The 13090-nt window shown below is 38.2% G+C and overlaps 1 protein-coding gene across 2 annotated transcripts in view; it reads right to left on the bottom strand.

Annotated features, from left to right (window-relative positions):
* LOC311620946 (S-adenosyl-L-methionine-dependent tRNA 4-demethylwyosine synthase TYW1) overlaps nucleotides 1-13090 on the bottom strand; it is a 103199-nt gene that overhangs the window by 22879 nt on the left and 67230 nt on the right. The gene's annotated exons all lie outside the window — the stretch shown is intronic.

A 13090-nucleotide genomic window follows, 5' to 3' on the forward strand; every position in this document is an offset into this window, starting at 1 on the left:
CACCTGCTATGACAGATAGCTGAGATCAGGCATGCCAAGTGACTGATAAACTGATCCAGAGTCAGAACAATTAAAAGGGGGGTGTGTGTGTGTGTGTGTGTGTGTGTGTGTTTTCTGATTCCACAGTTTTCGTTGTCTTTCCTTGCAAATCTTTTTTTCTGTGTATGTACATATATATGTGCTGTTAATACTATGACACATATACAATTTTGTTTTTAGCTTTTAAAAAATGTAACACTATTACATTAAAATTACCTTTCATCATTTCTTCTAAAATAGTTATTCTCCATAGGAACAAGGAAGCAAACGAACAAAAACCACATCCCTCTTCCCCGTCTGTACTCCTCTCTGAGAACTATGCCTGCATGAGCTCTACTTTTGTTAGGAGTGTGTTCCTTTGTTGTGTTGGGATGCACATCACTGTTTTGAAATGTCATCTTCAGTGTTAGTTCAATAGTGATATCATAAACCGTGTAGCCATTTCTTGGGATTGAACATCTTGAGACTTTATAATATTTCATTATTATAAATAAATCTGGGACAAGCATTCTTATTCATCAGTATTTGTCCACAATTTTAATTATTTCCAAAGGTTAAATTTTTTCAAAAGCAATTATTGGGTCAACAGATTTGAATATTTTTCAGATTCTTTAATCATGTTGCCATGTTACTTTTTAAAATGTTTGTACTGAATTACGCTTTTACCATCAGTGAATTAGTATGTCTTTCTTCCTAACTCTAAACAGTATTGAATATTGCTATTACAAAAAAAAAAAAAAAAAAAAAAATTGTGCCAATTAGATAAGCCAAAATGGTACCTAATTACTGCTTCAATTTGCATTTCTTTGATTACTAATAACTTGGTGCCATATTTTAGAAGACCATTTTATCTTGTTTTGACATAACCTCAACTTAAGTTCATCTTCAGTTGCAACTATCAAGATAAATCATTGAAATGAAGAGCTGTAGTCCTGGGATAAACTAACATTATCCAGAATGTATAGCATTGAAAGCTGACAAATTAGAAGCAACAGAATTCTAACTCATAACTGTATATTTTTAACTTTTTATTATAAATTTTTAAAACACCCAAGAAAAGAAATAATATCATAAATTTCTATATAACCATGATTTTAGCTTTGACTGCTATCAGCATTCTACATTTCTTATTTCATCCATCTTCCTACTTTTCTTGGTGCAGGGAAGACATTGGCATATTTCAAGTTAAATAACAAACAATATCATTTTATCCATGAATACTTGTGTAAACAATATATATAAGGACCTTTAAAACTTGAATGCCTCCCCCATCACTTTGAATATAGGTGGGTTTTTTTTTAAAGGATTTATTATTAGAGGATATCAAATATACAGAAAAGTGCACAGAGCTTAAATGAATAGCTTGATGAATTATTACAATTATAATCTCTTACCTCAAGAATTTCCCTTCTGGAATTAATTCTAGGTAATTCATCAGAAATGTGAGCAAAGATGTGCATAGGTTTTTCACAGTGATATTAAATAATACACAAGTTAAGAAAATAATGTCAAATCCACTTTATGAATGACTATGTGCCAATTAAACTTGATGTAATAGAATATTAACACAAAGGACTGCAATATAGTTCTCAGTGAAAAAAAAATCAATAAGCTAAATAAGCTTCCACTTTAGGGAAGTAGAGAAACAAGAGCAATTTAAGCCTATACCAAGTAAAAGGAAAAAAATAATAAAAATTAGAGCTGAAAGTAACAGAAAACCAATAGAGAAAAAAATCAACAAAATCAAAACCTTGGTCTTTGAAGAAAAAAAAAATCAAACTGATAAATCTCTACCGAGGCTAACCAAAAGAAATAAATAAATAAAGAGAGAAGATATAATTTATCAATATTAAAAGAAAAATAGGGGTCTCATCATTACTGATCCCCTGGACAATAAAATGATAATAAAGGAATACTAAAAACAACACTATTACCAACGAATTTTGAAATCATAGATGAAAAAAACAAATTCCGTAAACACAAAATGCACACAAGAAACAGATCAACTGCATGGGAATATATATATATTTGAAATTGAATCAATAGTTAATAACCTCCCAAAACAGAAAGCAGCAAACCCAGATGGGTTCTACCTAACATTGAAAAAATAAATTATATCAATCCACCACAATCTCTTCCAGATAACAGAAGCAGAAGGAATACTTCTCAACTCACTCTTTAAGGCTAGCATTACTCTAATGCCAAAGCCAGATAAAGGCATTTAAAAGAAAGAAAATATATATCTTTCATAAGCATAGATTTTTTTTTAAATCCTCAATTTATAAGTAAATCAATCCACCAATATATAAAAATAATATGCACGTCCTTACCAGTTGAGATTTATTCCAAGTATTCAAAACTGGTTCAATATTCAAAAAATTAATATCACTTATCAGCAGACTAGTGTAGAAAAATCATGTTATATCATCATATGAATTGATGCGGAAAAGCATTTGACAAATGCCAACACTTTTTCATGATAAATTTCTCAGCAAACTAGGAATTAGAGGCATTTCCTTAACATTATAAAAAAAATACTTATAGAAAATCCTCAGCTAATATCACACTTAATTGTGAAAAACTGAATACTTTGTCCCTCAGATTGGGATAGGCAAGGATGCCCCCTCTTACCACTCCTATCATGGTACCAGAAGACTTACTAGTACAACTGACAAGAAAAGAAAAAAATATATAAAAGTTGGAAAGAATAAATAAAGCTGTTTTTTCTTTGCAAATGATAGGATACACAGGAAATCTGAAAAAAATGACAAAAGAACTTCTAGAACTATTATGTAAGAATAGCAAGATCATGATACAAAATTCATACACAAAAATCAATTGCTTTCTTATATATTAACAATGAACAATTAGAATGTTAAAATTTTTTAAAATACCATACAATAGCACCAAAAAATAAAATACTTATATATGATCTAACGAAGTTATGTATAAGTTCTATATGTAAAAAACAATATAGGTCTCATTAAAGAAAACCTAAATAATTAAGAGATATTTCATGTTCATGAATTGGAAGACTCAATACTGATAAGAAGTCATTTCTGCCAAAACCGGTTTGGCTCAGTGGATAGAGCATCGGCCTGCGGACTGAAGGGTCCCAGATTCAATTCCAGTCGGGAGCATGTACCTTGGTTGCGGGCACATCCCCAGTAGGGGGTTTGCAGGAGGCAGCTGATCAATGTTTCTTTCTCATCGATGTTTCTAACTCTCTATCCCTCTCCCTTCCTCTCTGTAAAAAAATCAATAAAGTATTTTTTTTTTTTAAAAAGAATCACTTCTTCCCAACTTGATCTACAGATTCAATACAATCTCAACCAAAATCTCAGCAAACTAGTCCTATATAATAAAGAGCTAATATGCTAATGGTCATCATGCCATCACGCCGTAACGACTGATTAGCAGGAGGCTGCCTGTGCAGCAGGCATGCACAGGTGGGTGGGGACTTGACACTGCGTCCTTCCGGACAAAGCCACAGCGGCCGCCTGAGGCTCAGGCAAGCTGCGGAAAGCAGCTGCCGCTGCCCAGAGCCCAAGGCTCAGGCAGCTGTGTGGCTGGCAGTGGCAGCACCAGAGGCGTGATAGGGGTGTTGCCTTCCCCTGATCACTGAGTCAGCTCCCGCAGAGGGAGGCCAGAGGCAGCAGCAGCAAGAGGGTGATGGGGACGGTGCCTTCCCCTGATCAGCCGCAGGGAGTGGGCCTAAGCCGTCAGTAGGACATTCCTTGAGGGCTCCCAGACAGTGAGAGGGGGCAGACCAGGCTGAGGGAGCCCCCTATAGTACACAAATTTTTGTGCACCGGACCTCTAGTTTGTAGATAAGGGACAAACTGACTGGAAGGTTTATATGGAATGGTTACAGACTTACAATAGCCAACACTGTATTGTAGAAGAACAAAGTTGGAGGATTCAAATTACCCATTTTCAGGGCTTACCATAATTAAGCTACAGTAATTAAGACAAAATGGTATTGGTGAAAGAAATTTAGATGAATGGAATAGGCAAGAAATGGACCATATAAATATTGTCAACTGGTCTTTGACAAAAGCCTGAAGGCAATTCAACATTTTGTCTTTTCAGCAAAATGGTCATAGAACCTTTGGACATCATCCTATATAATAAAACCCTAACATGCAAATTAACCGAATGGTGGAACAACTAGCCGCTATGTCATGCACTGACACCAGGGGCAGATGCTCAATGCAGGAGCTGCCCCCTGGTGGTCAGTGCACTCCCACAGGGGGAGCCAGGCTTGTGGCTGGCAAGCGCTGTGGCGGGAGCCTTTCCTGCCTCCACTGCAGGTGGGTGGTCAGAAGCAAGGGGTCTCGGACTGCGAGAGCCCCAGGTTGCAAGAGGGAAGACAAAATGATTGAACAAGCAGGCTGCGTGAGGCAACCAGGCCGGGGGGGGGGGAGGGGGGTGCGTGAGGGGCGAGCAGGCTGGTGGTGGGGGGGGGGTGGGGGGTGCAGTTGGGGACGATCAGGCCTGCACGCAGGGGCTGTGAGGGGTGATCAGGCCAGCAGGGGTGGCCAGTTAGGGGAGCAATTAGAAGCCAGGCAAGCAGGCAGGGGAGCAATTAGTAGTCAGCAGTACAGAATTGTGAGAAGGGTATCTGACTGCTGGTCTAGGGGACCCAGATTGGAGAGAGTGCAGGCTGGGCTGAGGGGACCCCCACCCCCTGCACCCTATGCATGAATTTCATGCACTGGACCTCTAGTTAGTGATAAAAAAAAATGAGGTATCAAGCCATGAAAAGACATGGGACCTTAAATGCATATATGTAAGCAGGAAAAAAACAGTCTTAAGAGGCTGCATACTATATGATTCTAATGATACTGGAAAATGCAAAACTAGAGAGAGATAAAAGATCATTGGTTGCCAGGAATTTGGGCAGAAATGTGGAAATTTGAACAGGTGATGCACAGGAGATTTTTTAGGGCAGTGAAACTGTTTTATGTGATACTATCATAGTAGATATAAGGCATCATGTACTAATCAAAACCAGAGAACTTTACAGAACAATGTTAACCTTAATGTATACAAACTTAAACATTGTGGTCTTCTTCCCCAAAACCCATAACCACAGTCAAATCATGAGAAAAACATCAGACAAATCCCAGGTGAGAGATATTCTACAAAGTGCCTGACCAATATTCCTCAAAACTGTCAAGGCATCAAAAACAAGGGAAGTTGAGAAAAAGGAACCGCCAAGAGAATCCTACCGAGAAGAGACTAGTGAATGTAATGTGGTAACCTGGAAGGGATCCTGGAACAGAAAAACGAAATCTCAATGAAGTTTGTATTTAATGCATCAATATTGGTTCATCAATTAAAATAAACATACCACAGAAATGTAAAATGTTAATAATAGAGGAAAATGGGAAGGGAAAGGAACTCTGTACTGTCTTTGTAATTTTCCTATAAATCTAAATGTTCTAAAATACAAGTTCAGCTGAAACCGGTTTGGCTCAGTGAATAGAGCATTTAGTCTGCATACTGAAGGGTCCCAGGTTCGATTCTGGTCAAGAGCATGTACATTGGTTGCGGGCATATCTCCGGTGGGGGGTGTGCAGGAGGCAGCTGGTCGATAATTCTCTCTCATCGATATTTCTAGCTATCTATCCCTCTCCCTTCCTCTCTGTGAAAAATCAATAAAATATATCTTTAAAAAATAAAATAAAATATGCTTATTTAAAAACATTAAAACATGTTCAACTTTTTATAATAAACAAATGGAAATAATTATCAATCAGGAAATGCTTAAATAAGTAATGAAACAACCATAATATAAAGTGCTATTTAAAAAATGAGGTAGCCAAAACCGGTTTGGCTCAGTGGTAGAGCATCGGTCTGCGGACTGAAAGGTCCCGGGTTCGATTCCGGTCAAGGGCATGTACCTTGGTTGCGGGCACATCCCTGGTATGGGGTGTGCAAGAGGCAGCTGGTCGATGTTTCTCTCTCATCGACGTTTCTAGCTCTCTATCTCTCTATCTCTCTCCCTTCCTCTCTGTAAAAAATCAATAAAATATATATTTTAAAAAATGAGGCAAAATTATTTATATTCAAACAGAAAGAAGTACAAAATCTATAATGATAAAAGTGTAATATGCTAATTAGACCAGACAGCCAAACAACCGTCCAGATATCCTTCTGGACAACCTTCCAGACGAAGCCGGGGCTGCATGAATTTTGTGCCTCAGGCCTCTAGTATATTGGTAAACAAAAAAAGCAACCTGTGCAGGACAGGGGTGGGGAAAAGTAGGTATATAATTGAATTCAAGTATAGTTTACATAAATGAAACATGTCAATGAAGGTAATTCCTAAAGTAAACAGAGATCCTTTTGGGAAGTAACATTTAAGGAGAAAGGGGATAGGGGCTCAAACAGGGCAGTTTTAGTTTTTATACTTCTGTACTTTATATGAAAGCAATTCTTTTCTTAAAGCAACAGATAATAAAACATATACAGTATGATGCCTATGAAAATATACAAACATTGCTTTTATAATTAGGGGAGAACCCAAGAAGCAGAAGACAAACATCATCTAGCAACTATGAAAAGTGTGAATTAAAAGTAAAAATGAATTCCTCCTGAGGAAGAGTGGTTAGAGAAGAGCAGGGCTGATAAGAGCAGGGAGAGGAGGAAAGCAAGCCTGCGAAGGCAGCTCAGTGACACTGCAGAACCAGTCTAAACTGGCCCTGTCCTCTTCCCGAGGAGACTCTACGTTGTTTTTCAGAGATAACAGAATAAGGTCGCAATCAGGCAGTCAGACAGTCAGTTGTGCACTAGAGAGAGAATTCGTCCTAGAATAACATTTCAATGTCATCACATAGAAAGCCAACCTGTACTACATACTAAACACACACCCCCCCCCCACACACACACACACACACAAATTCATGGGACGCGTGAAACACCATGATCCACTAATGCCTATGCACTGAGCTCTCTTCATGCTGGAATAACGGAACTCTACAGCATATGCATAACTTCCCCACATCTTCTTTAAATGTAACTCCAAACCCTCGGTGGGGTAGACAGATTTGAGTCTTGCCTCCTATCTCCACAATAAAAGCCGTGGACTTCACAATAAAAGCTTTTTCTTTTCTCAAAAACCAAGACTATCGTATGTTCCTACACGCTTTGTGCAGTGAGCTCTTGCTTGGTAAAAGTGTCACTCATTTAGATTCCAAGGTGCCAACGAAACGACCAACCAGTGAGCGTGTCTAGGAGACACATTCAGTTGAAGAGGACACAGGATTCAGGAGGGGAAACAGGGAAGGGCTGGGGAAGAGGGAGAGGAAAGAAAAATGGACGCAAGCAGAGTCATAACATCAAGAATGAAACCTGAGGACTAAAACTTGGGAAACACTTCCATTGAGAGGATGGGAGGAGCTTAAGGGGGGAGAAGGCGGCAAAGAACAAGAGAGAAAATGAGAAGAGCTCAATGTCCTAAGAAACCACAGGAGGAGAGTGTGAACGGTACTCATTACTAAAGATTTGTAAGATGTTATCCATATTTTCTATCAATGACTTCCTTTGTCCTTTTATTTAATGAACATAGTGTTTATTTAGTGAGCACAGTATTTAGAAGGGCTTTCACTGATTCACTATAATTCCCAACTTCAATCTAAATTTTCCTTTAAGCATTAAATAAATTTTTCAAACTGGACTTTTCCTACTGCATGAATTTTTAGAATATAATCTTTACCTATGGTAAAGAAACCACTGTATTCAAAATGCAACTCTGTTTAGGCTCACTTGGCTGGGCATCATCCAGTGCATCAGAAGGTTACCAGTTCAATTCTAGTCAGGGCACATGCCCAGGATGCGGGCTTCGACAGGGGGCAGCCAATGGATGCTTTGCTTTCAAGTAGATGCTTCTCTCTCTTTTTCATTCTCTCTCTCTAAAATGCAACTCGACTAAAATGGACCATCTAAAAAGATGGCTGGGAATATGGTTTTGTAGGCTATATTTCTCTACTTCCCTCTCAGAGATTTTTATAAAGAATTAAGTTCTGGAAAATAATGTGGTCTCCAGGCTTCTGTCCTCAGTCCCTACCACCTACCACCCTTAGACACTGGCAACCAGGAGTTCAAACATAATCACTGCCTTTCCCGTGGGGGATATGGGGAAGATTCACTTGAATTGTTCTAAATATACAAGTGGACCTACAACTGCAGGATTCTCCAGTGTCTTCAGTGTCAACCAGATATGTTCAAAGTAGATACATAAGTAAAAATATGGCAATTTTCCATCAGGAGCCAGGAATAGGAAAAATAAAAATGCTTCTTATGGTAATATAAAATGAAGGCTTCCTTCAGTTGCTGAACTGAGCTTCCCAACATCTTGAGATACATTTCACGAGTTAGGAGGAAAATAACTAATTTATCCCTCCACCCACTCCCCCTCAGATTTTTAATACAGGCCTAGAGGTTTGTGGGGATTTTTTGGAAGGGGGGAGGGAGCATTTTATTTTAACCACCTCCAAATCTAGAAGATATCCCATTAGAAAAAAACTCTAAAACTGATGGAAATAAAGCTAATATACTCCAAGGGTTACTCAAATTCTATTTACATGATTTTTAACATTTCTAACTTGTGAAAGGTAAAACACCTTTTTTACCCACTGTGTGGCTGGATGAAGTGAAAGTGCAAATGACTAAATATAAATAGTATGTATCTCAATCCAATATCTCAGACTATGAATGAACTTTTTTTATTCCTATGAAGGTGGCAAATGAGTGTTTGCCACGTATACTGGCTTCTTATGGACACAGTATTTAGAGGGGCTTTCACTGATTCACTAAAACTCCCAACTTCAATCTAAATTTGTCAGAAGAGCAAGTTATCTTCACATTGCCATAAATCAAAGAGAAGTCATAGTTTCCACAATCTCATTTCCCTAATGCACTAATAAGGGCCTTCAAATGTCAATTTGAGAAAGTGCTTCTTTCTTTCTGGGTTCAATAAGCAAAAGAAATTTGCTTCTGACCATTCTTTTTAATTTCCCTTTCTTCCAAACTCTTTTCATAAATCAAACACAATGATTCTCATAAAAAGGTTCCATTCTAATCTCCAAAATGGCAATACCTAAGCTAAAATTTTAAAGATAAGCCTTGAGACGAATGGCCTTGAACGATTCCATTTGGAAGAAATTGAAGAGGATGAAATCTATGGCATGGCAGGGAAAAGGCCCATTGGTCTCCTAATGACGGGAGAATGAGGACTTTTTTAATATCCATTTGTGGCAATGGGTCTCAATCATTTTTTAGCCCCAAAGCACTTCTGATAAACATAGAAATTTTGCTTTAATGCTATTTGAAATTTCAAAGTAAACAGCACTAAAAAGAAATGGAAAGTAATGGTCATTTTTTAAAATGTCTGTTCAAACTACCTGGGTCCCTTCGAGTGTCCCTCCCCAACCCTCTGCCAGATGAAAAGCTATGTGCACAGATCACTAGGAATAACTCTACCTTTCAAATAGGCCTTGTTTAGTGACTGTAGTTTCAAGTTGGTGTCCACACTATCATCAATTCTTTTTAATCTTACTAAAAATATTGTGCTGAATGAGTATAAAGAATCCCGAGGCACTAATGAAATCATTACTCTAGAAATTAGGAATAAGGAATAAAACATACTTCTAAGATACAAAAAGATCAACTATCTCTTACATCTTCCTTTCTACCTACATGTTCATAGTCAAACCTCCTCCATTTCAAATCAAGCAACCAATAACACCTCCAAAACAAGCCCCAAAGGCTCCTTCCTGTCTTGTCCCCTTTCTAAGATACCATTTGTTCTTTGTCCTTCTTACAAGCATTATGCAATCTGCCTTCGGTCTCCACCAAACCATTGAGATTACTTTGGTAATGAGCATCAATAACTTTCTATATGTACAATATTTTAATCTCCTTCATCACTAATTGATTTCTTCTTTTATCTTGATTATTTCCTTCTTCTCAATACAGTTATTTTGTTGTTACCTGTCTAATATTTGAATTTAATGCTTAGTCCACTGATGGGAGATAGCTAGTTGCCTTCCAGTACTCATTTTCCCCTTCTTCTTCATTAGCAGAATGCCTAAACTATGTAGAGACGCGGTACACTGAGCAAAAACATTACATTCCCTAGCCTTCCTCGGCAGGATGTGACTAAGAGACTCAGTTCTGGCCAATAAGAGATAAATGGAAGTGTTACGAAAATCATCTTAAAAAGAAGAGTGCCCTTCTTCTACCCATCCTTGTACTGCCTGCTCAAAATGAAAGCTGTGATGCCAAGATAATGGCTAGAGCTCTAGCAAATATTTTGGACCAGGAAATGAACATCAGGATGAAAGTCTCTCAGGAGAAGGACAGGAACCTAGGTCTCTGATGATTCTGTGAAGCTAATGAGTAGGAAAAAACTCGCCTTCTCTCTGTGTTTTTCCTTTACTCTCGCACTGCTGTCACATTCACAACACCTCTGAACCTAGTTGTGTGGGAGCTTTTCCCACACCAACCAATTGTGTGACACCCACTGGGTATCCAACCATTTAACTCAATTCTGGCCCTATCCGGAGACAGTGTCGGATCCCGCAGGTTAAGAACTCAGTCCACAAGTCTGCTCCCACCCCACTTTAGGTGACAATTGCAAGTCAGGTTGTTACCTGTGCAGAAGCTGATCAGCTGGAGGTTCCCACAATCCCCATCCTGGCTTCAATTAATTTGTTAGAGTGGCTCACAGAACTCAAGTAAACAGTTTATTTACTGTCTATCAGTTTATTATAAAAGAATATGATAAAGGGTACAGATTAAGATCCAGATGGTTGAGATGTGTAGGGCAAGGTATATATGTGGCAAGGACTGAGGACTTCCACGCCCCTTCCCAGCACCTCCATATGTTCAGCAGCCCAGAAGCTCCCTGAATCCTTGGGAGTTTTATGGAGGCCTAACCATGCAGGCATGACTGATCATTAACTTAAATTTCCAACCACTCTCCTCTCTCTAGAGAAGTGGGGAAGCGGGGACTAAAAATTTCAAGCTTCTAATCATGCCTTGGTCTTTCTGGTGACCAATCCCCATCCAACAGCCATACAGGAGCCCACCCAGAGCCATCTCATTAAAACAAAAGATGATCCTGGTACTCTCATCAATTAGGAATTTACAAGGGTCTTAGCGGCTCTGTTAGGAACCAGGGAGGGGGCAGACACACAAAGACACACACACACACACACACACACACACACACACACACACACTCATCTCACAGTGAGTAAGATTAAAAGACTAAGCTATCTAACATAAGGTCATAGAAAAATTTTAATAACATGACAAAATGCTTATGTCCCAACATTAACAAAAATAAGAAGCATATAAAATTGAATCATATATAAGAAAGCACTCATATCCTCACTACTCCCAAAAAAAGAATTAAATAGTACTTCAAAATGCCTCAAGGTCCATGAATTATAGATAATTTCTTTCCTTGCTCCTTTACATTTCCCTTTACGTCTCCAAATTTTCTATAATCAACATGTAATATTTTTATAATCAGAGCTAGAGGTGGGGTCCCTCGCTCTGGCCTGTGCCCTCTCACAATCTGGGACTCCTCGGGGGATGTTGGAGGCCTGATGCACAGATTCGGCCTGATCCCTGCAGGCCAGGCTGAGGGACCCCACCAGTGCACAGATATTTGCATATAAGATCTTTGGTTAATCTCTTCCTGTCCTCTCCCCTTACCCCTGGGATTCATCAGTTTGCTCCATATTTCCATGCCCATGCTTTGAGCGTCTGCCCCCTGATGGTCAGTGCATGTCATAGCTACCGGTTGAGCAGCAGAAGAGTCGAATGGTTGGTCACTAAGCCTATTAACCTTTTATATGTATAGATATTTTTATAATAAGGTTTAATAGTAAAGGTTTTTTTTAATCTGAAAATTGTGGGCCACCTGAATACACTGGTCTATTGAAATACTAGATACAGAGTGATCTCATTAATGCACAACAATGGCACATTATTACTCCAAAAATGTCAGGTCAGAGCATGCTCACATTTGTAGAAAGAGGGTTAATGTTCAGTTTTGATATCCAAGTATGTATAAACAAGGAATTATTTTTGTGTTTTTTATTTTCAAAAATGAGATTTCAAGATATTGATTTTATTGCTTAAACATGAAAAAGCATTAATTACTTCAATTTCCGACTAGATTTTCAATTTGGCATAATAATAGGCCAACAGAAACACATCTGGTCACACTGCTGATAAAAGTCTACAGCCAAAGGTAGGCAGTGTTGTCTTGTACAAGATGGATTTCTCTTTTTTAAAAATAGAACTGTATGACAAATAGCTGTAGTGAACGGAAATTGAAGCTAACACATTTCTTTGCTGTTATCTAGAAGGAATTGCATTTTAACCCCACATACTCAAGTACCAATAAATTTCTGGCCTCATATTTGAAAAGAAACATTTTGACAAAAGATAAAGACCTGGAAAAATAAACATCATATTTTCTAAGCGTAAAAACAAAATATGCTACCTTCTACTTTGCGTTGCACTAGCTCATAAATGTACTTGAGACAAATCAAAATTCTTTCTTTATAAAGTTCAAGAAATTCTCTTCAAATGTCTTTTCTTGCTCAGGTATATGAAAAGACTAAACAAGTAACATAACAGTATAGATATTCTAATTAAAATATTTGGAATAGCACTTAAAAAAACTGAAATGATATCAGATTATACTAGTAATATATTTGACCTACCTAATATAGTTACAGCATACGAGTTTTCTTTTTGAGTGTTAAACAACAGTAAAACAGACCTTTCATAATAGCATCTACTATACCAATAATATGAAATATTCAAAAGGCAATAACAGCCCAGCCAGTGTGGCTTAGTGGCTGAGCATTGACCTATGAACCAAGAGGTCACGGTTCGATTCCCGTTCAGGGCACATGCTCAGGTTGTGAGCTTGATCCCCATTAGGGGGCATGCTGGAGGCAGCCAGTCAATGATTCTCTCTCATCACTGATGTTTCTATCTCTCTCTCCCTCTCCCTTAC

The sequence above is a fragment of the Pipistrellus hanaki genome (assembly GCF_964339955.1).
Source record: "Pipistrellus hanaki genome assembly, chromosome: 4".
NCBI lineage: Eukaryota > Metazoa > Chordata > Mammalia > Chiroptera > Vespertilionidae > Pipistrellus > Pipistrellus hanaki.